Source organism: Lepisosteus oculatus, chromosome 11 (assembly GCF_040954835.1).
Source record: "Lepisosteus oculatus isolate fLepOcu1 chromosome 11, fLepOcu1.hap2, whole genome shotgun sequence".
NCBI classification, from domain to species: domain Eukaryota; kingdom Metazoa; phylum Chordata; class Actinopteri; order Semionotiformes; family Lepisosteidae; genus Lepisosteus; species Lepisosteus oculatus.
The window spans coordinates 1,046,190-1,069,661 of record NC_090706.1 but is presented as its reverse complement, the minus strand read 5'-3'; the positions used below and the strand labels follow the sequence as shown (position 1 = coordinate 1,069,661).

General features: G+C 45.6%; 1 protein-coding gene across 16 annotated transcripts in view; it reads left to right on the top strand.

Moving 5' to 3' along the window:
- Window positions 1–10,657: 10,657 nt before the first annotated feature.
- Window positions 10,658–23,472, top strand: part of adgrb2 (adhesion G protein-coupled receptor B2) — a 164,212-nt gene continuing 151,397 nt past the window's right edge. For 6 of the 16 annotated variants that reach the window (XM_069195388.1, XM_069195380.1, XM_069195390.1 and 3 more), the window contains exon 1: window positions 10,662–11,688. The gene's annotated coding sequence lies outside the window, so the exon portion shown is untranslated. Of the gene's footprint in view, window positions 11,689–23,472 lie in introns of all 16 variants that reach the window. The other 10 variants (XR_011190951.1, XM_069195381.1, XM_069195382.1 and 7 more) reach the window with 3 other exon arrangements.

Sequence of the window (23,472 nt, the reverse complement as noted above, 5' to 3'; positions counted from 1 at the left end):
TGCACGATCATGAGCTTTTTTTTTTGGCTTTAATTATCCTGCAGGGAGTTCTCCATTCGGGCTTGGGCACTTTAAAACTCCATGTACAGATGGCTTTGGTTCTTTCTTAAGCACTTTCTGAATTGTTCCAAAGTATTTGAAAGGTGGGATATATGTCGCATTGACTCGCATTTTAAATCTGAAAACTCGAACAGGCTATTAGCAGTTTAATGAAATTGCCTTGATGTGGAAATTCTGTGATGGATTCGAGAAATGTCCAGAAGCTGCCCCTGCGGTGTGTAAGAAGTGATGATCATTTAAACTAAACAAGTTTCCTCAGCTTCTGTGGCACTCCAGGTATATACAGCCCTGAGAAATATCCCTTTGAAAATATTGAGTGCCTTTAATACAAGTGGAAATTGCAATTGGAGCCATCAAAGAAATTCAGAAAAGGAGATGGCAGTGAAACAGAGTCCAACAATCCGGCTCATTCGTCAGTCATGGGAAGCCTTTCAGAGGTTCTCGGTCACGTCTGCAAAACTCCCCGTCCAAGCGCCTGTCAAACGGCCGGTTGTGAATCAGCTTGGCTCACTCCTGTAACCTTCCCACCAAGGAGGGCCAAGGAGCCTGCTGTCTCCCAGGACGTGAGCATGTCGGAGCCGCGTGCCAGCGTTCACGCTGACTCTGTCCCTCAGAGACTTGGAGCAGATCGGCTCTCCCCCGCAGCACTGCAAGCGTGCAGGTACCCAGGCAAGCCACAGGGGTCGCTGTTGAGCAACAAGCCGGGGACGTCCTGCCCAGAGTAACCCTGCCCAGTCCTGATGGTAGAGCAGCGCTGAACTGGGGGAGATCTGGGGGAGCGAGCCGGTGGCTCCTAAGCATCATCCCAAAGGGCCCCCGTGTCTTCCGGTTTTTCCCTCACCCGATTTTTTTCTCTCCAGTTTCACAAATTCTCACAAATTCATCAGTTTCAGTTTCAGGACTTGTCTGATTCAGGTGGTTTTTTTATGTCTGAAATGTCTCACACTGGGGACAAGACCCGCCTGGTTGGACTACCTGATACACTGTCTGCTCACCAGGAGTCCCCTGTGAAGATGAGACCGCTTAAGGTTCGGTACGCTGAAAGCAAGCAGATCAGATGACGTCATCAATTGGCGCTGGAGATGCGGAGCTCCGGGGGAAGGAAAAGCCCTCTGTTGCTGGGCACCCCAGAACCAGGACTGCGGACCCCTGAGCTGCTGTTACAGCCTGCGACAGAGCCCAGTCTTCCCTGGTTTAATTGAGGTCATCTCTCCTGGGTGTATTAAAATCCCAAGGCCACTTTATAATAACACGCCTAAGCGACAGTATCTTTATTTGCATTCCATTAAACCTTTATAGACCTAGAGAAAATGAAAGATAATAGCACACATTACAAGTTTACAAGTGTCTGGAATAATGTTATTTGCATATGGATACGTGCTTATCAAGGCCATGGTACGGCCCCTTTTCAAAAACGTTATTTTAAATGAAATTTAAATTATCCAGTCGTTTATTGTAAAGGACTCTATTGCTTATTGTAGTTTATTAGCGGATAGGAAGATCAGCAGGATTCTCGCCTTCATGTTCTATTTAACATCTGAAACCATCTTTATGTGCTGGTTTTCAGGAAGGTGAGCCCGTGTGTATCTAAGCAGCACATTCTCTGCAGTGTTTTAGTCTGACAGGATCGTTTTCTGGGGCTCTGCACGCTAGCGAGCATGGCCTTTGTGCTGAGCGACCAGGATACTTTCCTCATGGTAAGTTCAGCTGCACGTAAAACCCTCTCGTCGGTCCAACAGTAAGGTTCTGTGTTCCGGCGAGTTTCTGCTCCATATGGCAGGAGTGAGCAGCTCGGTGAGTTCGCCCCGCAGGTGCAGGAGGTGGAGTGAGGTGACGCCGGGGCGCCCTCATGCCGTTCTCACCATGAAAGCCAGCCTCTGTGTGCCATCTCACCAGTCCTTGCTGGATCTTTAGGTTTTATTATTTTTATTTCCTGTGTGTTTTATTTTAATGTCTGAGCAGTACAGTGCAGGGTAATGAAATTATAGCATAATAATTTATCAATTTGTTAAAAGGCAATTCTCTCTCTAGTGTTTCATTTATTATTTAATGTGCTGTAGATTTTAAGTGTATGCTTTAGTATATTTGGTTTTTAGTCAAATTATAGTTTTTTTTTTCATTGCGCAAACTGTTTTCATTTAGAACTATCATGAATGGTAATTTCCCTATGTTTGTTCAGACAATAGCAAAGAAAGGGTCTCGCCTAACGTGTGTGAATTGGGGTTGTGCAACAGTTGTGGTACAGCACACAGAATGGGTGCATATGTGATCAATGTGTGTAAGGGGTGAACACTACATGTACACCCCTCTCCTGGCTCACAATGTCCTGTATGTCTCAGTCTCCCTCACATGCTCATAATGTGGACATTCGCTGTGCTAAAACTCCGGTATGAGGAGTCCACTCACACAGCTGTCGTCTCCCACTCCCTCCTGCGCTGTCGCAGTGAAGTGTCTGGGCCTGAGTATTTTATCATTAGACTCTCCTTTTTCTTTTTATTAATGTTTGCTTTTAAACTGCAGATCGATAGCAGAGACTGTCAGGAGTGTCAGCCTGAGTTCAGGCGCTGCGCTGCTGAGCAAGGTTGTAAGAAAATTACATATACTGTATATATTTTTCTGTTTTTATATATTTTTATTTTAGTAAATAGGTTGTGTCACCAGTGCTTATGGCACCATTTTACAGCCTTTTGGCTTTCATTTCACCTGGATTCTTCATGTACAGTAAGTAGGGACAAACTCCGAGCCAGGCTCTTAAATTCAAGTGATAAGCAGTCTCCTCCCTGTCCTGCACCCTTACTGCAGCTCCCTGGCTCATTCCTCCCAGCAGACAGTGAAGTCGTCTTCGTTGACCGGGGTGGTCGAGACCGAAACTGTAACAGTCCATAAACTGCAGTATCCAGGGGTTCGCTGATGCTCCTGTGCTGCTGCCGCCAGTAAGAACACCTGGATCTTACCTGGGACAACTCACTAGCATGCCTGAACGATGCTCAGAAGAAGCATCAGTTCAACATAAATATGGTTTAGCAAATATTGTAACGAGAGGCATTAAAAACACAACAAAAGAGTTTTGGAAACAATAGCACTGGTTGGGCTTTTTAATGCCTCTCAGTATATTATATTCATTATGCTCGAGGAATTTGTTGTGAATACTGTAATTTTATTTTAAAAGTATACCAGTACGTGTGTTTGGCTGTACTGCATCTCATTTGAGATAATTATTTGCTCGGTTTGATCAGCATAGTCCTTTTTGCCCAGCGTTTTCAAGGTAGTGTTAGACAGTTTCCGATCTGTGCACATGAGTAGTTTCTATACCTGGCTTCTCATTGTTTTAGGATTATTAGCGTGTCTCTCAGCACTTTGAACAGCTTGAGCCAGAGAGGATCGCTGACTCTGGTCTGGACCCCTGACCTGCAGCAGATGTACCAGAAACATGTTTCTGGCACAAGTCCTTCCCCCTCTTTCAGTCGTCTGCCATGATCAGAGGGTCAGAGGCCCCCAGCGGAGAGGGAATCTTCCTCACACTGAGCTCCTGAGACCGATGCAACTTTCCAAATTTACAAATCAGCTTTAGTAACAAAGTTGGAAATGAGGTCCATAAAAGTATGAAATTATACAGTATGTCTGCTGAGGTAGAAGATGCTCGGAAAGCTATAGTAATATTTTTTTTTATTTGGGGCTGTGGGCCTCCAACAAACAAACTTTAGAATGAAGTACTAACTATTCTGCTGATGTCTTTGAAATATTTTGTTTCCTCTTTGGAAAATGAGTCAATAAAGTGCCTGCAACCAAGGTTTTGAAAAGTAGCAAGATCTTCAGGTTGACATTCCAGCTTTAATTAGTTTAATGAACCAAAGGTTGGCTTAATTGGTCAAGATTTACATTCACTTTGGCCCCTAATTGATGACTAACTTCTAGAACTTCCAGGGCTGGTTGGAATCCAGAAGTAGGGCTAGTGACCACTGGTGTCATGGACTTTATAGGGCATCATGTTTCTCTAGTATTTGTAAATGGTTTAACTACGTGTTTCCTGTGATTGTCTGCTCAGAGCTGAGAAGGGTTTAATGGTGTCAGAGCTCACTGGAGCATCCCAGGATGATTTATGAGAACCCCAAAATGAAGCTGCTGTGTTGACTGTGTTATTTATGCACTCAGGTGTTCATTAAAATAACCCCCCCCCCCCCCCCACAATAGAAACTCTTTAAGAAGTGTCACATCTCATCAGTGAACTTGTCCCTGGCTGCTCAGAGAGCAGAACGGTAAGTGTGCAGGCAGGGTTACAGTCATTTCAGTAATGGATGCTTTTCTGTGTTTCTGGGATTTCAGAAGCTGTGAAGAATACTGGGACTCAGGGGTTGCAGACTGTACTTTAATTTGTCAACTCTCCTCCACCCATTTCTGGTGAAACGGTTTATATTAATGCATTACCTGCACCCACTGAATACATCAGAGGAATGCAAGATTAAAAATAATTTTAAAACTAGAGGTGGCCATTCAGCTCAGTTCATACTGTATATACCGTACATGAAGTGTTAGAACTGCAGTAGAGAACAAAGAAAAGAGGATATTGTGAGCATATCTTCAGTCTGTAATATCCCTGTAAATCAGTTCGAATGCAGAACCCTCACTCTGGTTCACCTGATGTGAGTCGCTCTCACCCACTGCCCAGAGGAGTTTTTTTCACGAGCAGGAGCTCCAGCACGAGCATCCATGTCAGGCCATGCGCGATGCCAGGCTGCCCCTTGGTTTCTGGCACTGCATCCGCCACAGTAGAACCCTCCTCTTCGCCCAGGCCTCTCAATTCTCAGGCGAGAGAGAGAGAGAATGACGCTCCGTCATTCCTCAGTGCTCCACAGTCACCTTATTCCGATGTGCTCTTCACCTTTCAGAAGGTGTGCACTCCCAACTAGCAGACAGACAAAACTCTTCCGGGTTTTACAGGGACAGCGGTAAGAGTTTAAGACTGACTAGGCAGGGCTGCTCTTGGGGCTCACTGACAAAGCATATAATGATTCATGCAGTTGGTAAATGAGCAAAAGATAAATCCCCCACTTCTCTCTGTGCCTTTCTCGTGTGTTTGATTGATTTATCTTGCAGTAATAAGAGCACTAAAAGCTATATCTTGAACCTGAAGGCTCAGTTCACATCTCATTATAAGAGTGGCTGGTAGTGTTCTGACAAACTCCCCTCACTGCTCGCTGTGGGCACAGGTGCCTCTGCTTCTGCGGGGTCAGAGGTCAGCCGGTACTGCCTGTGTTTGAGAGGAGGCGCCTCATGAGAGTCACACAGGCTCTCTGGAACAACGCTGCTTAGAGCAAGTGAGGGGATTCCGAGCTTTCATTGCTTTGAGTCAAATTATGGCTCATATTTTTTTTTTCTGACTGCATTGGCTACATGATTACCATATCATTCATTAGAGCAATGGAAAATAAATTATTATGTAAAAAGAACTGTGGAATAGTTTCTCAGCTCTGCTGAAATGATATGATGAGCCTTTTTATTTGTTCTTTCCCATCTAATTATAATTTATTTCTTGTTATTTTCATATATGTTTATTAAACAGTAGTGGAGGGTTATTTTTTTTTCTTTTTTGCATGGTATTGACTGGTGCTGTGTAACAGACAGGACCCTGACTTGAGATCTCTGCACTGCTGTTGTCCCACTATGGACCTGTCTCCAGTGTCTGAGGGGAAGATCAACAGCTTCACTAATGCTGGAGTGGTCAACTCCAGTCCTGTGGAGCCACAGTCCAGCAGATTGTATGGGTCAACCTTAAATGATCAATTAAAAAAAAACTGAACAATTTCATTCTGACCACTCAAGCAGGTGAAAATGAAATGAAAAGTCTCAACATCCTGTAGCTCCCAGGGACCACAGCTGACCTTTTCCTGATTGTGTTAAATCAATTAACTTTTGAAATCTGTGATGGGCTGGCATCCTATCCAGAGTGTAGTCCCCCTCCACATCCAGTGTTTCTGGAACAGGCTCTTGCCAGGAAGAAGAGGAGCTCTGATAATCAGAATTAAAACTTGCATGTTCAGGCACCAGGCCTGTACGCTCCTGGACCAGTTGATCACAGCAGAGCTCATGCCTGGCTTACTCCTGGCTCTGTTCTCTCGTTCTGTGGTCCATAGCGAGAATTGGCTGAGGACCACAGAGGGTCAGGTGGGCTTCAGTTAGCGAGAGGCTCCTTGGCTTGGAGGACAGAAATGTCTCCATGTGGTTTCCTGGGCTTCTTATTTAAAAAAAAATATCACAGAAAGGCCAGGTTGTGGTTTTGAGGCACTTAAGCTTTACAGAAAACATGCAATGGACATCCGAGCCTCACAGCTGATTTGAGGCCAGGAGCCATACAGCAGGGGCTGGTCTTATCAGCCTGACAACTGCAGTTCTCTCCTCCATGCTGAAAACAGTCCAGCTGCAGGCTGCAGGAAGGTCCGTTTGTTCCTTGGTCTTGATTGCTTTTTAGCTGCTGTTAACCAGGCTGTCCCCATAGCTATCCCATTACCATGGCAACCCACTGAAGATGGGAGCCTGGCCAGCACCTGGATGGGAGACCTCCTGGGGAAGCTCAGGTTGATGATGGAAGAGGTGTCAGTGGGACCAGTAGGGGGCGCTCACCCTATGGTCTGTGTGGGTCCTAATGTACAGTAACCATATAGTGATGGTGTCGCTATACTGTAAAAAAAAAAAAAAGCACTATCCTTTGGATGAAACGTAAAAAAGAGGTGTTTCTCAAAATGAGTAGTAATGTTAACCTGTTTCCTGGCCACATTTCCTCCCTGGCCTTTATGAGTCATGACCTCCTAAAAATCCCCCTCTACCTGTTAGATGAAAAACGTGAAGTGCTTTGAGTGGAATATCCAGAAATGTATAAGGATTGTTGTTGTTGTTGTTGTTGTTGTTGTTGTTGTTGTTGTTGTTGTTGCAGCAGTAGGCCAAGGCCACGCTGGGGGGGCTCAGGGGTAACAGCGAAGGGAGCAGCAGTGGGCTTGGCGAGCCGCACCACTCGCCCCATTCAGGGAGTCGGGGTGCTGCGGGGCTCGCCACACGCCGCGCACATCGACACCCTTCTCGCCCTCTGCCGTGTCCGCACAGGGGTCTGAACGGTAACGCTCAGCTGACCGGCAGTTTGCAATCCCCAGTATGGAATTAAAGCCCTTTAATGAGAACCGTGCTGCAGCTTCTGTAAATGAAGCACATTACAGGTACCCATAAGTGGCCCCCGATTTTCCCTGGAATAAAATGTTCAAGTGGATTTGAAACACAAAGCCGATGTCTTTTTCAGCGAGGATGCTGGCTGATGCTTTGAAAATCAGGCGCAGGAGCCCAAGATCACAAAAGCCATTACTCTGAGAATATTATAAATAATCTCCAAGACGTACATTAGCTTTCAAAGTGCAGTGTGCATTGTGCAGCTAGAGCTCTGTGGTTATCAGCACATCCTGCATTAGCGTCAGTGAACGGTTCTATTGGTAAATAAAGCATTTGTTCTGAAAAAGAGAGACGCGCTCAACATGAATTTTTATTTTGCCTTATCACAAAAATCTAGAATTTCAAATAATCCATATGTTCCCAGTTTTCGTTGATTACACAGCTTTTCTTGTTTGTATTTTTTTAAAATTTCTATTCATACCGCTCAATGGATGTTTTACCTATTCACCATCAGAACATATGTTTTGAAATAAAAAAAATAAATTAAAACAAAATAAACAAATTAAAACTAAATTTTAATCTGGTTCACAGAGATCCTTACAATTGTCCTTACAATAACATCCATGTGTGACTGTGTTTAGATTCTACAGTAAATAATATAATAACCGTGATACTATCTTTTCTTTTTTTTTTGGAGGGGTACTTAGCATGTAAAATAAATGAGGAGGGGATACAGTGGTCTGGAGGAGGAGGAGAGGATACAGTGGTCAGGAGGAGGAGGGGATACAGTGGTCAGGAGGAGGGGATACAGTGGTCAGGAGGAGGAGAGGATACAGTGGTCAGGAGGAGGAGAGGATACAGTGGTCAGGAGGAGGAGGAGAGGATACAGTGGTCAGGAGGAGGAGGGGATACAGTGGTCAGGAGGAGGAGAGGATACAGTGGTCAGGAGGAGAGGATACAGTGGTCAGGAGGAGGAGGAGAGGATACAGTGGTCAGGAGGAGGAGGAGAGGATACAGTGGTCAGGAGGAGGAGGAGGGGATACAGTGGTCAGGAGGAGGGGATACAGTGGTCAGGAGGAGGAGGGGATACAGTGGTCAGGAGGAGGGGATACAGTGGTCAGGAGGAGGAGGGGATACAGTGGTCAGGAGGAGGGGATACAGTGGTCAGGAGGAGGAGGAGGGGATACAGTGGTCAGGAGGAGGGGATACAGTGGTCAGGAGGAGGAGGAGGGGATACAGTGGTCAGGAGGAGGAGAGGATACAGTGGTCAGGAGGAGGAGAGGATACAGTGGTCAGGAGGAGGGGATACAGTGGTCAGGAGGAGGAGGGGATACAGTGGTCAGGAGGAGGGGATACAGTGGTCAGGAGGAGGAGGAGAGGATACAGTGGTCAGGAGGAGGAGAGGATACAGTGGTCAGGAGGAGGGGATACAGTGGTCAGGAGGAGGAGAGGATACAGTGGTCAGGAGGAGGAGGAGAGGATACAGTGGTCTGGAGGAGGGGATACAGTGGTCAGGAGGAGGAGGAGGGGATACAGTGGTCAGGAGGAGGGGATACAGTGGGCAGGAGGAGGAACAGGGTCTGCAGGAGAACCATCATGGCAGTCTGGTAGCGAGCAGCACTGGGATGTCAGTGTTTTCAATAGAAAGGATTTTTTTTTTTGGCATCTTAAAGATGTAATTGGTACTGTGAGTAACCAATCAATGCGATTGAACTTTTCTTAATGAAGACCAATGACTGGTTAAATATGTTGTTGAATGTATAAAAAGTTATGTTGAGGTATGAGTTATGTTAATTGTGTAAGCTAATACATTTTACTCTTCACACAGTGCCGGGCACTACAAAGACGACAAAACTTGATAATAAGGCCAACTGAAAGAATTTTCAAACTCACAAATTAAAATCCTGTTTTTTTATTAGCAGTCCAATTAGTGTAAGACAGTTGTAAGTACTGTATTTCCCTCACCCCTTACACACAGAAACATGCACTTGAAATTGTCTGCTTTAAACCCTCACTCACTGGATAAAATACTAGAAACTAGAAACGAGTAACATGCTGGGCATCTGAAAACCACTTACTGTCCATCCATTCTCCAGCCCCTTCATCCAGTTCAGGGCCACAGTGGAGCCAAAGCCCATCTCAGCAAGAACAGAAAGAACAGGTTCTGCTTTTTGAGTCCTTAAACACTTTTCACCCCACCCAGATATCAGGTGGGCAGTGAACAAAGTGCTTTCACGTCAGGTAGAGTTCCTTCAGTTTGCTTGACATTTGGATAAAAACTAATGATTATAAAGATGGCACTGAATTGCACCCTTTGCTAGTGACATTTCTTGAAACCATTGGTTTGAAAGTTCTGTAGAAATAATTGAAAAGGTCCCTCTATCTTGAAGCCTTTTAAAAGTAAAAATACAGTTTCCATCCTTCGCCGAGACAGATTGAGATAAACTGTCCATCTGTTTTCAGTGACTGCACCAGGGTGCACTGCAGTAACCTTCTGTGAGGGAACACACTGTGGAGGAATACTATGGGTTATCATCCATAATGCGGTGGATGTACTGTAGGTGGAACCTTTATATTAACCTTCCGAGCTCTTTCCTCCATATTTGGCATTAGAAATATACCCATCTGTCTGGCCTTTGAGGGAGGATTTGAGGATTTGAATTCCTGAGGGGATGTCATCCCTAAAAGTATTTTTTTACCCCTCCTCCCCCCCCACACACACACACATAAACGAACTTCACTTTTCCAAGTTCTCCCTTCAATGGGAATGCTGACACCCGGCTTGCGTTTAACTGCTTCTGGCTGGTAAATATCGCAAGAGCGTGGCATGCCGGTGTATACTGTAAGTATATTGATTGTGTGGTTCTACAGTATATATTTCAGCCTGCCTGCGCCGCCGCTCGCACTGGAGCTGCTGTCGCTGTGGGGCAGCGTAAGTGCCGCTCAGTCCCCCTCAGTCTTCCTCACTCTTCCTCATTCCCCCTCCGTCTGACATGTCGGCAGGGGTGCGTGTGGGATCGTGCTCGGGGTGTGTTCCGACCAGAAGGCGGGGGGGCTTCCGAGCAGCCCCGGAGTGCAGAGTTCTCGCTTCACGTCTGGGGCACTGCCCTGTAGACCACAGCCTGCAGTACGAATCGTGTAGAGTACTGAAAATGTTTACAACCGCGGATAAAAAAAAAACATCTTCGTCGTGTTTGTTTTAATATAGGTCCTAAAATAAACACAACAAAGACGGTGAAGACATTGTACACAGAACATGACAAGATTCAGATGAATCGCATGAGCTCCGCCAACTTCTTGAAGGCGGAAGCGTCACCCGAGTAACCTGCGTCTCGCAGCGGAGTCTCGAAATTCACAGCGACACTTTTTTTTTTCTTTGCAGGGCGGGCGATGTTTTAGAAAAAGAATGATTTCATTTCTAAACGCTGTGAGCTAAATGGATTAAGATTCGTTTAAATGAAGTAGACAAATGCATAAAACATAACTGTAGCTGTATATACTGTATATAAATGTGATATATTTTGGCGACTTCTTTGCTTTTGCGCTCATCTAGTGTTTATTACTAGGTGTTAGTGTTTTATGGGCTGTACAGATTTACTCCTAAATCTTAAGAAATCTAGATGTCTTAAGTACAGACCATATCAGTTTCCACTGTCTAGTTTTGCGGGTGACAATAATGTAGCGGTTCCAATTCCACTGCTTGGGGACGATGCCCAGGTAAAAGCGCACTCCCGAGAGCACGAAATGCCTGCGAGTGTCCGTGCAACCTGGGCGCGCTGACGTCAGGTAGACGGTGCGCGTTCGCGATGGCCAAGAGCGGGGGGGGGCACGCTCCTTTCCCTCTCCTCCGCTGGCCGAGGCGTGCGCTACCAGCAGCTGCCTGCCCGTGTGCGCTTGCCTGTGGATGTCTTGAACGCCAGTGTAGGAAAGAGAGAGTCACGGCTCCTGCTGCAGTTGTTGTAAGTGCGGCTGTCTTCAAGCCTGGAAGACCCGAGATGCAGACTCTTGGAGTCGCGGAATAACGCCGGACCGGTTTCGCGTCACGGCGGCTGGAACGGAGACAGTTCCTCAGCAGATGTGGAATACAGTGCGATAGGCGATGGAGACGCTTTTTGGATTTATCAAATCTCACTACTTCTCCAGTTTTTGAACAAAACCGTCTTTTTCTAAAAACAACAACAACAACAACAACACATTTATTTTATTTTTTTTACCCCCGATTGCTTTCTTAGCTATTTTAATTCCCCGATTCCGTTTCCCCCGGTTGTTTTATTTTCTGTTGTGTTGTGTCCACTCGTGTTTCGTGCGTGCTGCTGGAGAAGACACGGCGCTGCACTCAGCTGGAGGTTTGTGCCTGCGCGGGTCTCCACATCGTTTTCGCACTCCACGGCGGAGACGGGTCAGGCATGGGAAAGTTCATTTGGGTCTACCCATCAGACCGAAAAATACCCAATAACTACTGCTGACAGCGATCAGGTAAGGGGGCACCCGCTCCTGTCTTCCCCTCGTTAGTGCAGTTGTTAATGTGCAAATTAAACAGATGCACTCCGTCAACAAGACGGGCTGCGATGCCAGTTTATTAATGCCGCGCTGTGTGCACTTCAGGCACATTGAACAGAGCGCTCGGCCACAGGGCTGCGAATGAAGCGGAGAGGCTTTGCAGGCTGGGAGGACGGAATGGACTAATCACCCGATCAGTTACTCCCCCGTGTCCACAAACTTGCCTCGTCTGTGTCTCCCTGGTCAGCGGCGGCTCCCGGGGAAGGAAGGGTCGCCCCTGGGCTGCCCGGGCGGTCATCCCCTGCCCACCGAGTCGCCGGGGATTAACTTGTTCATGTCAGGTCGCTTATCCGCCGAAACCGTCATCACCACCGCGCCGATTTCGCGTGTGCTGCCCTGGTGCTTTGACAGCGCGGCTCTTGCGGTGCCAGAGAGGTGTGATTTGGAAGATGTACTGGGCTGTACGAGATGGGCTGTTAAAAGTCTGGAGTCTGAAGTCCGCAGAGCCCCCTCATATCAGCGAGAAAACAAGTGCCATCCCCCTTGTCTGCTGCTACAGCCCGGTTTGAACAACACACAGAAAGAAAAGCGCCGTGACCTCGCAGTGGGTGTGATCGATGATGCCGGGTGCGAGGCCGGACCGCCGGAGATTCAGTTCAGAAACGACGCAAACCGCGCTGCGCGTCTTGTCCCGCAGTTCATCAGTCTTCCTTGAGATCGAGCTGCTCGGTCAGGGAAGATGCGCAGCGCTCCGCGCTCGTCTGCCACTGCAGAAAGTGAAGGGGGGGTTGATTCAGTATAATAAGCGGTTGTTCATAATCACAGATTTAAGATAGTGATAGATGCCCCATCCGCAATAAGGCCGTGTCACGGTCCAGCGTGAGAAGGGTAGCCTATATTTTAAGGTTCCGCGGAGGGCAGAAACGGATAGTTAGGAAAGGTGTGTGCTCTGGCGCCCACTATAGTCATTCCAGACAATAGTTCTAAATAATTTCAGGATGTTAAGCGTGCTGCTCCTCTCTGTCAGTGAGCCGGCGATGTGGTTGTACAGTATATCCTGCTATCCTGATAAGGTGTCCTCTCCAACTGCCCAAGAAAGGCTTCCAATAGAGAATAAATGCTGAACTCGCATTTAATTGTATTAATTTCTTATAAGGTATCAACACCCTTTTATACTACAGGTATTATTAATGATAAAAAGTGTGAGAAGCTTTCGGGCTGCACGTCATTTTGAGACTTTCTTGTCGCTAGGTTACTCATTATCGCGATTTAAGTCTGGAATTTAATCAACAGTGGAGTCCGTTTTTTCTCATCAGGGCGTGTGAATTTTATTCCTGTTTCATGATGCAGAGTTTACAGATGTTCTTGTTTGCTGCAGTTTCAGACTTGAAACACATCCGTTCACATTCCCATGGAGCCCACCTTATTCCGAATTGGACGGGCTAAATATAAAAGTACAGCAGGAGTATCTTAGTGACAACAGCAGCACCTCCAGGTCTGCCACTGGGCAGCTTGTCGTGAAAGTGTCTTCCCAGTTAAAGCTGTGCTCCTGGTGCTCCCAGCAGGAAGGGCTGCCGGTCCAGTTCAGAAGTCTGACCATCGGCAGAAGTACTCCTGGAAATGGAGAGCCTGCCATTAGAAAAGATTGCCTTTTGTCACCAAGAAAACACTCTAAGCATGCACCCCCCACAGGGGAATTGAGACCGTAGAGAGAGGCTCCAGTAAATAACTGGTCCAGGCTCTCCCAGGTTTTTTCCTCTTGAGTCTTCAGGTCGGTGCCTCACTGTTCATCTGCTGGGTTGAGTTTAACGCCTTGCCTGCATTCCCTTGTCACCTGTAGAGTCTAAGTGTGTCTAATTGGTGATGCCTGTGTGGGTGTGTTCTCTGTTCTCTGCGAAGGGCTGGCATGTTGGCCGGACTGGGCTCTGGCGTCGTGTCTTCTGCAGGAATAAGCTGTTTTCTGATGATGGATCAATGGATTTTTTTTTATCTCACAAAATGCTGGTTGTAGTTGAGCACAGTGTCGAACATAGAGGGTATTAGATTGCTGCCTCACAGCCCTGGGAACCTGCATTCAATTGTGGAGATGGGGTGGTGACTGGATGGAGTTTGTATGTTCTCCCTGTGTTTGTACAGGTTTCCTTTGGGTACTCCAGTTTTATCCCATGGTCTAAAGGCATTTATTTATTCAGACAACTCACCTTTGTATTCAGAGTTTGGGAGGTGTCTTGTCCTTGCAGAACAAAAATAAGTTGAACTAAGAGATCAGGACTGGTGCATCCTTGGACTCAATAACCTGTCCACCAGACTGACATATTATTAATCTTCTTAATCTAAACTCTCCTATCCTCTAGGAAGAGGTGCCAGATCCCCTGTATAAAGATTAAGGACTAAGACTAAACAGCAGTTACCTCCTTTATACCTACTGTAAAAGCATTCAAAGGTTAAACAGTGAAAAAATGTTTGCAGATAGGGATTTCTTTACTGTATTATTGTTTTTCTATTCTTTATGAGCTAATTGTCTGATTTTGAATCTTATGTTACTGGAATAATTCTGCCTGAGCGATGTTGTTGAATGTTGCTATATATAATGGCGTTGTACTGTTATTGTATTGTATTGTTATCGTATACAGTATGTTATATGTTTATGGGCTCTCAATGTACAAGACAAATTCCCCTAGGGACAATAAAGGTTAATTCAATCCCATTCAGATGGCTTTTAGGAAAACTGGCCTTGGTGTGCGTGTGTGCGTTCTGGGTCTGTGTGTGTTTGTGCCCTGTGATGGGCTGGCGTTCTGTCCAGTTCTTGCTCCAGTTGCTTGCTGGGATAAGCTCTGGCTCCACCAAGACTCTGAATTGGAGGAAGCAGTTAGAAAATTAATAAATATAATGTACTGTATATGAAGCCTTGATATATATACAGTATACAGTACAGCCTACTTCATTTATTTTTGCAAAACATTGAAATGTTATACAGTGCCATTCATAATCTGTAAAGAATGTTGTACTCAATGTTTTAAAATACAGTTTGGACTTCAGCATTGTGTTAAAATGTGGATGAAGACCTTTGATTTACTGTAAATGTTCAGAAAACAGTAGTTTATCTGACATAGGAACAAGTAAAGGTTTGTGTTTATCTGACATAGACTCATGAACATCTGTTAAATGAAGATTTCACATCTCAATTGTTCAAATTATCCTTAAGATTAAGTGGAGGGGCAGGATCAAGTCTCTTGTGAGCAGCCTATGTAAAATAAATATTACTAAAATAGGAGGGCATTGCTAATTAATTAAAGCATTAGACTCAGCAAAGTGCAGGATAGCCACTGAGGGAATATAAAAACTAATTGTTTGGTGTTTCCGAAGAATACACAATTTGATTTAAATTTATTCCATTAGTAGAAAGTTACAGAACAAAACTGCATAAGAAGTACAGTATACTCTTAATTCATTTTAATTGTAATATATTAAAGAAATTTACTTGTATACCAGTAAATGAAAAGCTTTGGCCTTCAGTGGTTTCAATAGACTCAACAGCTATTGAGTGCTCTTTTTTTACTTTGGATCATTGTTTTTTAAGATGTACTGTATGTACAGTATATTCAGATATTCAGAACCTTTAGATCAAATTAATCCTTCACCATATGCTTTCCGACGTCTATCTGATCTACGTTTCTGATAATCACATGAAGTTCTGTTGATTCCTTAAGCCTAAGGTGGTTGTTGAAAAACAGCTTTAAGTTTTGTTGTGATTTCACTGTCACTCAAGCAGATGGAACAGCAGTACATTCAGAACTACCTTCCGTAAGCGGAGAGGACGCGCCCCAGGCCCTGCGTCTTATCTGTGTCTGTGATGGAGCTGAACCACCTGGGTTCAGTGTGGCCAGGGATCAGTCTGTACGCAGTTACATGTATATGTATACTTGCAAATCCTGAGGCAAGTCCAAAGGGCCTCCTTGAGAGTCAGTGCTTGTCTTCGTTGAGGAGCAGGAGAATTCCCACAGGAGCGGTGGGGTAGCGGGGGGGTCACTCTGCAGTCACACTCCACTGCCCTGTTCATGGCAGCCCATTCCTCTGGAGCTCTGGGCGGACCTGAGGCGCACCGTCGTCGCTCACACAGCCCGCTGGTCGTGCTTCCTGATGCTGTGTCTGCACCTCCTGTCACCCAGCCCTTTTGTTTTGTTTTTTTGAAAAAAGATTAAAGGTGCTCAGAGCATGCTCAGAGAGCTTTGCTTTTCCTTCTAAATGCGTTACACCTGTCCAGATGCCGTGAGTGACCCCGAGGGATCCAGGGATTTGGGAGATGAGTGCAAACGTCAGGTTTCCATGGACAGCTCTCCGAGACGGGTTCGCAGTGCTATTGATATTCACTCACCAAACGGACTGGCTTTGCAAGATGGCTTTAAATGCACCATGACATAAGGATATCAGAGGATACGTCAGAAATGAAAGGGGGGTATTTGGCGCATCAAGCTCGTTTGGTATTACTGTAAGTAGATAATAGATCTCAGGACCTCATCCTTCTTGAAAGAAACCAGGGTATCAGCTTCAACAGCTTGGCCTGTTCTCGGTTGTTAACGGGCATCCACATAGATTTCGCCTCTGCCCTCTGGCTTCAACCTGTTTCAGCCCAGACTTTACAAGAAACAAACGCGGAAAACATAGCATACTTGTAAAAAACAGTTATAGATTATCATTAAAATTGATCTTGGATCATTCTTTTTTTAAAATAAATGGCATTGAGACCTGCATAGTGGTAGGCCTGTTTTCTTTGGTAAAAAATATTGGTAGAAATTAAAAAAATACTGCAAAGAAATACTGTATGTCCAGGGTTTTCTCTTCCCTGCTCGCTGGGTTTTGTCAGTATGCAGAGTGGTGCAGGGATTTACAGTAACCAAACGCCTATCCAGCTAAACAAACACCCTGTGATTGCATGCAGGTGGTTTTGTGATCAGCCTGTGCTGGAATGCTCAATTAGCCAAACTGACAGCGCTTTGACTTGAGAAGCGGCCGGGGTTGGTAAATTGGTAGTGTGTGTACAGTCACCATGTGGTTGTGTTGTCCCCTCCTGCTGTGATACCTAGAGTATAACAGTTCGAATTGAACGGCAGCTTAAATTGCAGTGCCCTTGATTAATCAAACAGGGATTGAATCGATGTGCTCTTCTAACTTGCAATTCTTTGCTACTTTTTTAAACTGCTTACTGTATACACTATTTATTTTTCCAAGAACATCAAGGACAGAATTGCTTTGAGTTTCCCTTTTCTCTCCTGAATGCAGTGAGAGAAACAACGGTGAAGTGTCTCTTGTTCTTTTCTTTGTCTGATGCACCGAGATCTATCCTTTTCCAGACTTTCTCAGTCTGTGCCGGGCTTGTGATAATTTCACACTTTCCTTCACTGGGAAATCAGTAAATATTTTCTTAGAGCAGCAGTGACAACAAAATAAAATGGCCTCAGAGCTAGAGAGCACCCTGTGAATACTAAGAATAAGGCCAAAGCAGAACTCCAGGGGTTGCTCGGAAGAGCTCTGACAGGAGAGAAAAATAAGCACGTCCCAATAATGTACTGTGCTTTATGGCGTCTTTCAGTAGTGATCGTTCTGCTGTGTCATGTTTGGCAGTAAAACAAACCCACTGCTTGGCTGTGTTAAACGTGATGTGATGTGCTAGCTGTGCACACAAGTCTGTGGCGTTAGCTCTGCAGTTTTAGCCCCAGTCCTGGAAAAACCCTTGAAGTGTGGTAGCTGTATTGAGATCTCGGCTTGCAGCTGAAAGACAAAGGATTCGACCTTGTAATCCCTCAGCAAGGCCAATCGACTGCAAGCGTTTATCCACCCAGTTGCTGTATCGGACAGCAGCAGCAGGGTAAATTAACAAAGGCACCTAATTTCTCTATTTCTGTTTCATCTCCAGGGCAGCTTTGTTGCAGGGAGATGTTCCCCTTTACGAACCTTCCCAGTCCTGTGTGGGCTCTTGTGTCTGTGCCCCTGTCGGGACCGTTGTGCCACTGTCCTCGGGCTGGCAAGCAGGCTGCTGTGTGCTGTTCACCAGCCCGGGGGCAGGGGTGTGGGGTGAGGCTACGACAAGTGCAAGCCGATCGCATGAGCATGGCGTTTAAAGACTCTCGGCTTGCTCCGTAGTAAGTAAATGCTCTTGCTCTTTGTATGCTCTGGGTCATACTGATGGCATGCTTGAAAGTAGTTCACACTGGCACTGCTACAGGGTCAAAGCTGGGGCATTTTCTGGGATCAGAACTCCCATCTGAAGTGAACCCCCTGCGGAATGTAGAAGGGGAGTCAGTTCCCCCCTCCAGAATATTCCTGGGAACGGAGTGCCACTGCCAGAGGCGGAAGCAGAAGTCCGAAAAGAGCCGTCAATGTGATAAAGAGGTGCCCCCACTGAATGAGAGGTGGTGGTGGCCCCTGTGTTACAGATTCAGTATTGAACACGTCAGTTTGTGTCCATTGTTTCCCAACCCAGTTAGATGGCAGATGAATGACAGAAAGAAGAGCCTGCAGAGGGTATTTGGGGGCACTCCTGTGTCATGATGGGAATCTGCAGGCTGGCAATGGTGATGAGTTGGCATTGAACGCCCCATCGGGCAGCATATCAGAGATGACAGATGGGTGTGTCTACAGGTGCTCCTTGCCCTCCTCGTTCCGGGTCTGGGAGTCAGTGCTGGCATTCTGAATAGAACTGTAGGTATCTTAAATAATTTGGCGTTCCAGTGTTTTTTTTTAACTTAGAACTGCTTTAACTCTTAGATTAGCATCCTGAACTTTGTTGTTGCTCGGAAGAAGATTGCACAGGTAGGAGGTGGGGGTCTTTTCAGAGTAGGCTGTGCACAGCAAAGAGGCTTGACTCCAAAGCACTCAGTCCTCAACTATTGTGTTCGTGTTTAAAAGTAAGACAGTAACAATTTTTAACATTGATTCTATAAGACCCGGTTTCCTTTCTGTATGGTTAACCTGTTTTTCTTTTTAGCTTTTATTTAAAAAAAAAACAGTGGAAGCATTTAAGGTCGGTATTATTATATTATACCAGAAATGGTGCTGCAGAAAATAAGTATTTCCAGAGCAGGAAAAGCCACATCTAAACACAAGGAGACATTAATTACCAGACCACATATTGTATAAGCAGACGGCGCAGGGAGGAGTGGAGCTCAGATTAGCAGGCAGCTGCCGAAGGGAACAGCAGAGAGGATCCTATGATTGAATCTGTTGTTCTATAATCAGTTTGCTATAGAGATGCGCAGAATTCTTCTCTAAGACGAGACGTTCTTTTATTCTTTTATTTTCTCATAAACTCTTTACACGTAATGATAGTTTGTTAATTAAGGTGCTGGTCCTGGCCAGCCTTCCGAGGCTTGTGTTGGTTTTAAGGGAAGCTTAGTCAACAGTGTGCAGGAACAAAACAATTAATCAATACCCGGCAGGAAACAAATTATATTGAAGAACAATTTATAATGCGCCGTAAAGCGGATCGTAATTGATGGGCTGCCGGTTCTTGTCCAAGCAAGGGATCTGCTGCAGGTTAGGTGCCCTGATTTGAGAAGGGTCAGGCTGCTCCCAGCGCAGAGCTTCGTGATCACAGAACAGCAAATTTGTCTGAAATATCATGGGGGCTGAAGCTCCCTCCCTGTTTTGCTAAATAAAATAGCAGGAATGAATGCAATCTCTCTATCGCTAGAGGTATAGTGTTAGGAGAATTATCATTCAACACACAATAGAACCCAGACAATTCTGCCACTGCTTCTTTGGCAGTCAGGCACATTATCTTTAATCAAGACACCAGGCTGCGTCCGACTGTATTCCTGGTTTCTTTGGGATTGAACGTTTGTTCTGTGTTAAGGCTGGACGCAGGGTGTCAAATGTCCTATCCCCCAGGATGGATGAGCAAAACGAGAGAATAAATAACAGAAAGATGAAAAAGGTAATAATATGTTACATCACACATTGTATTAATCTATCTGGTCTCCCAGCATGGCCAATAAATTGGCACAAGTGTGCTTGTGCCACATGCCATAAATATTTATAACCGGTATTATATTTTAAAGGGCCCCAGTAATGATGTTGTACGACAATCTGTGGAAGCGCTTGAACGCACGGCTGGTTTCTCTCTCTGTTCCGAAGTGCGGTGCCTAACGAGAGCACGAGGAGACCACTCCGTTACCCCGCTTCAGTCTGACAGCACGGCGCACGGCCCCCGACCCCTTGTCAGGCCCGGGGGGGGCTCTCTGCCCACGCAAAGGGCCCAGTGATCCGTTTATGTAATGCAATATAACGGATCAGGCCGCTGATAAAACTGTAATTACCGGCACTTTAAAATCTTATTAGCTGTTAAAAGGCAGGTTGGCAGGGGGATCAAGGGATTTCTTTATTTAATTCACCGGCTTAACACCACCGGGATAAAAAAGGAAACGAGCTGAAGCAACGTCATGGCTCACGTGAGCAGGAATCTCCCCAATTTCGGTTCCTCCGAGCACTCATGTAAGGAAATTCTTCTAATTCTGGTCTCCTCTCTGCGCCCCAAGCCCCAAGCCACTCCACAGTCTAGGGGTGACAGGGCCTTCCCCTGTTAAGCCTCAAAGCTCTGGAACTTTCTGGTCACCTTCAAATCCAGACTCAAAACCTTCTTCTTCAGAAGAGCCTTTACTGAACTGTTCTGTTCTTTACCCCTCTGCTCCTCTGTATTCACTGCCCCCTCTACTGTCTCCTCTCATTGTGCATGTGTTGTGTATTCTTTTATTGTTGTTGTCGTTCTGTAAAGCACTTTGAGAAGCCACCTTTATAAGAGCTATATTAAATAAGGATTATTATTATTATTATTATTATTATTATTATTATTATTATTATTATTATTATTAAGAAAAGGAATTTCTATGCCTTGCTCCCCCAGAGATTCTGCTCCTTCCTGCTTTCCCAAGGCACGATTTTGTTCTCTGGTCTTCTGAGCATCAGTCATCCATCTGGTACGAGACACGCTGGCTCACGGCTCTTATCTCTGAAAAGAAATAGGGTATCCTCTCAATGCCAAGTCACAGTCAGGTGGGTTCGATTGCCCCGAAACCACTGTCCCACTGCTCTGGGCGACAGCTGGAAGTGAGGGGGGCTGGGAGTCTGTGTTGCCATGGCAGGTCTCCGGAGTTCACTGGCTTAATCGCTCTGTCGTGTGGGGTGGGGCCTTTGCGATGATGACGCCTCAGGAGGCCTGGAGAGGGTGGTCAGATCTGAGGAGGATGATGGTATGTCTGGCTGGAGGGAGGAGCAGGGATTGGGTGGAGAAGGACAAACTGGTGGCCAGCTGGAGGGAGGACGGGATTTGATGTGGTTGCCTGCCTCTGTAAGCAGGCAGATCATTGTAATTCCAGAAGGCCGCACTTTTCACAACCCCTAATAAAGCCTGCGGCGAAAAGTCTGATGAAAGCTTTCTCTCTTTTTTTTTTCAAGCAATATTTTGAACCTTTCCTCTTGACATGGAGACTGCCAGTCACAGAACAGTACAGTGGGAACAGACACTGCAAGTTAATCATTCCTAAAGTCTAAAGCGTCGCGGTCGCCAGGGTATTTGCTGAAAAGGGGCGTCTGCTGTGTGGAGACGGAGGTGTGCAACAGTGTCAGTGTGTGGGAGGGGAGAGGGAGGTGAAATCCGGAGGTGGGAGTTTATGTAGTGCTTGTTCCTCTGCTGTTCTGCTGCAGGTCACAGTCAGCTTGGCAGCTGCAGCAGACTGGTTGCAGGGTGCGAATTGTCAGAATTACACTGAGCACTGGGGACCAGTCACTGCTTTCCTTGGTTCAGATACCGGGCAGCGACTAGAGCCATAACCAGGTTTGATCAGCCCGAATTGTGGATGCCAACTATAGAATCACTACGGGATGAAGCTGTGGGTTAGGCTGGTTATAAACAGTGGGGACTGGTATCACTGGTAGACCACAAGGTAGCTGATAGCATCGGATTCTGGTACTTTCAAACAGCAATGAGTTCTCCTGTATGCTGTACATCCCAATAGAGGCTGGATGTGGCTTGGTAAGTCTTCTATTTTGTTTGTATGATACTTTTACCTTCTGAATAACTAGAGTTTTATTGACCTTTTTGTTTCTGCAATAGAGGAATCTTCTCCTTTGAGCTACAAAACTCATTGGGGTTTTGTTTGGTCTTTTTTGTTGTTCTCCAATAGAAGTGACCAACAATGGTATTTCTAAATCTACAGACTTTGGAAAGAAGGTCTTTGATATGATCTGTTTCTCAAGGACACTATGAAGCCTGACTTTAAAGGATTCAGTAAATATGATAGAAGACCATTCTCTCTCCTGGCCGGATTAACTGTGGCTGAATCATCTAGCCCTCTAAGAGTCAACACAGCCCAGAGCCTGTCCCGGATCCTAGACAGAATGCCAGGCACTGTAGAAATGCCAGTCAACCTGGCCATGTCTTTGAAAGGCCAGAGAGAAGTAGAGCACTGTGAGAAAAGCAATGAGAGAATATCAACAGAAGGCACCCCAGCCCAGAATTATACCCAGAACCCAAGAACTGTGAGGCTGCTGCATGAACCATAACATAACAAATTCTGGTTGTTTTTGGAAATAAAACAATTCCAGCATTTCATCCAGAATGCACAAAGCTGGGGGATAGATTTTCTTGGACCGTAATAGAGCCAATACTACAGCTAATACTGGCTGTTCTATTATGCTTCCAATAAGGGAGGGAGATGTTTTTGTGACACTGGGAAGTTTGTTTTAGCTTCTGAATTGTGATTTTTGTTTTGATGTTCATTCATGCCGTGCTTTTGAACTACATTTCATCATTGTACAGTCAGTTGAACTAGACTGAGAATTAAGTTGGATACAACAACAAAACCCTAATGAAGTCAATTATGAGCTTTTCACAATAAGATACCCTAATCTGACCAAGGTTACTATGCTTCAAAATGTAGTTTACCACTGAAAAATGAAATGAATGATCAATAACAATTGCAAATTGTTGCCATCATCCCAGAAGCAGAACAACAAAAACAAAAAGAAATATCAGCGCTGCTAAGCAGGTATTGAAGAAACCCTGTATCGGTCTTTGCCGCTGGCTTTCTGAAGATTCAGGTCAAGCCTGAGAAAGAAGCAAGTGTAAAGAGATTGTAGGGCTCCTCGTTTTGAGATTAATTTGGAGCTGCAGACAGTCAGCAGCATCAGGCCAGACAGGGGAGGTGTGCCTGTCTGTGCGCGGAGCTCGAGAGACATGAGCTGACAAGGTAGTGGGCTGCGTGTGTGGAGGACCTGCAGCACGGGGCAAGTTCCGCTCCTCCTGTGCCCTTCTAGAAGGACAAGCAGTTTGGAGAAGACTAATACTACAGTCATTTATAGTGTCTCAAACCCTTTTCCCAACACATCACAACTTTCAAGCCGTAATCTGTTTTGAAGCAAAGCATTTAGAAAGCAGCCAGGTGACTTTGCAAGTTTCTGTAGTGTAATTTGCAAACCATGATCGTGTGTGGAAGTGTTTTTCCATCCTCCTCTTGGATGCCTGGAGCCCACGGAGGAAGCTTTGGGTTTCTTTTCCTCCTTCCCTCTGAAAGAACAGTGCAGATCAGAGTCCGGGTGTGATAAATTGTTCCAGTAATGTCCTTTGTGGATGGAATCCAGAACTGTTTTATTTTCCTTTTGCCAGCCGTTGGATATTTTCAAGACGGACGTGGGCTGTTTTTGCGGATTACTGGAACGCTTCGTGAGATTCATCGGTGTAATGGCGGTTTGTAATGCAATGGATGG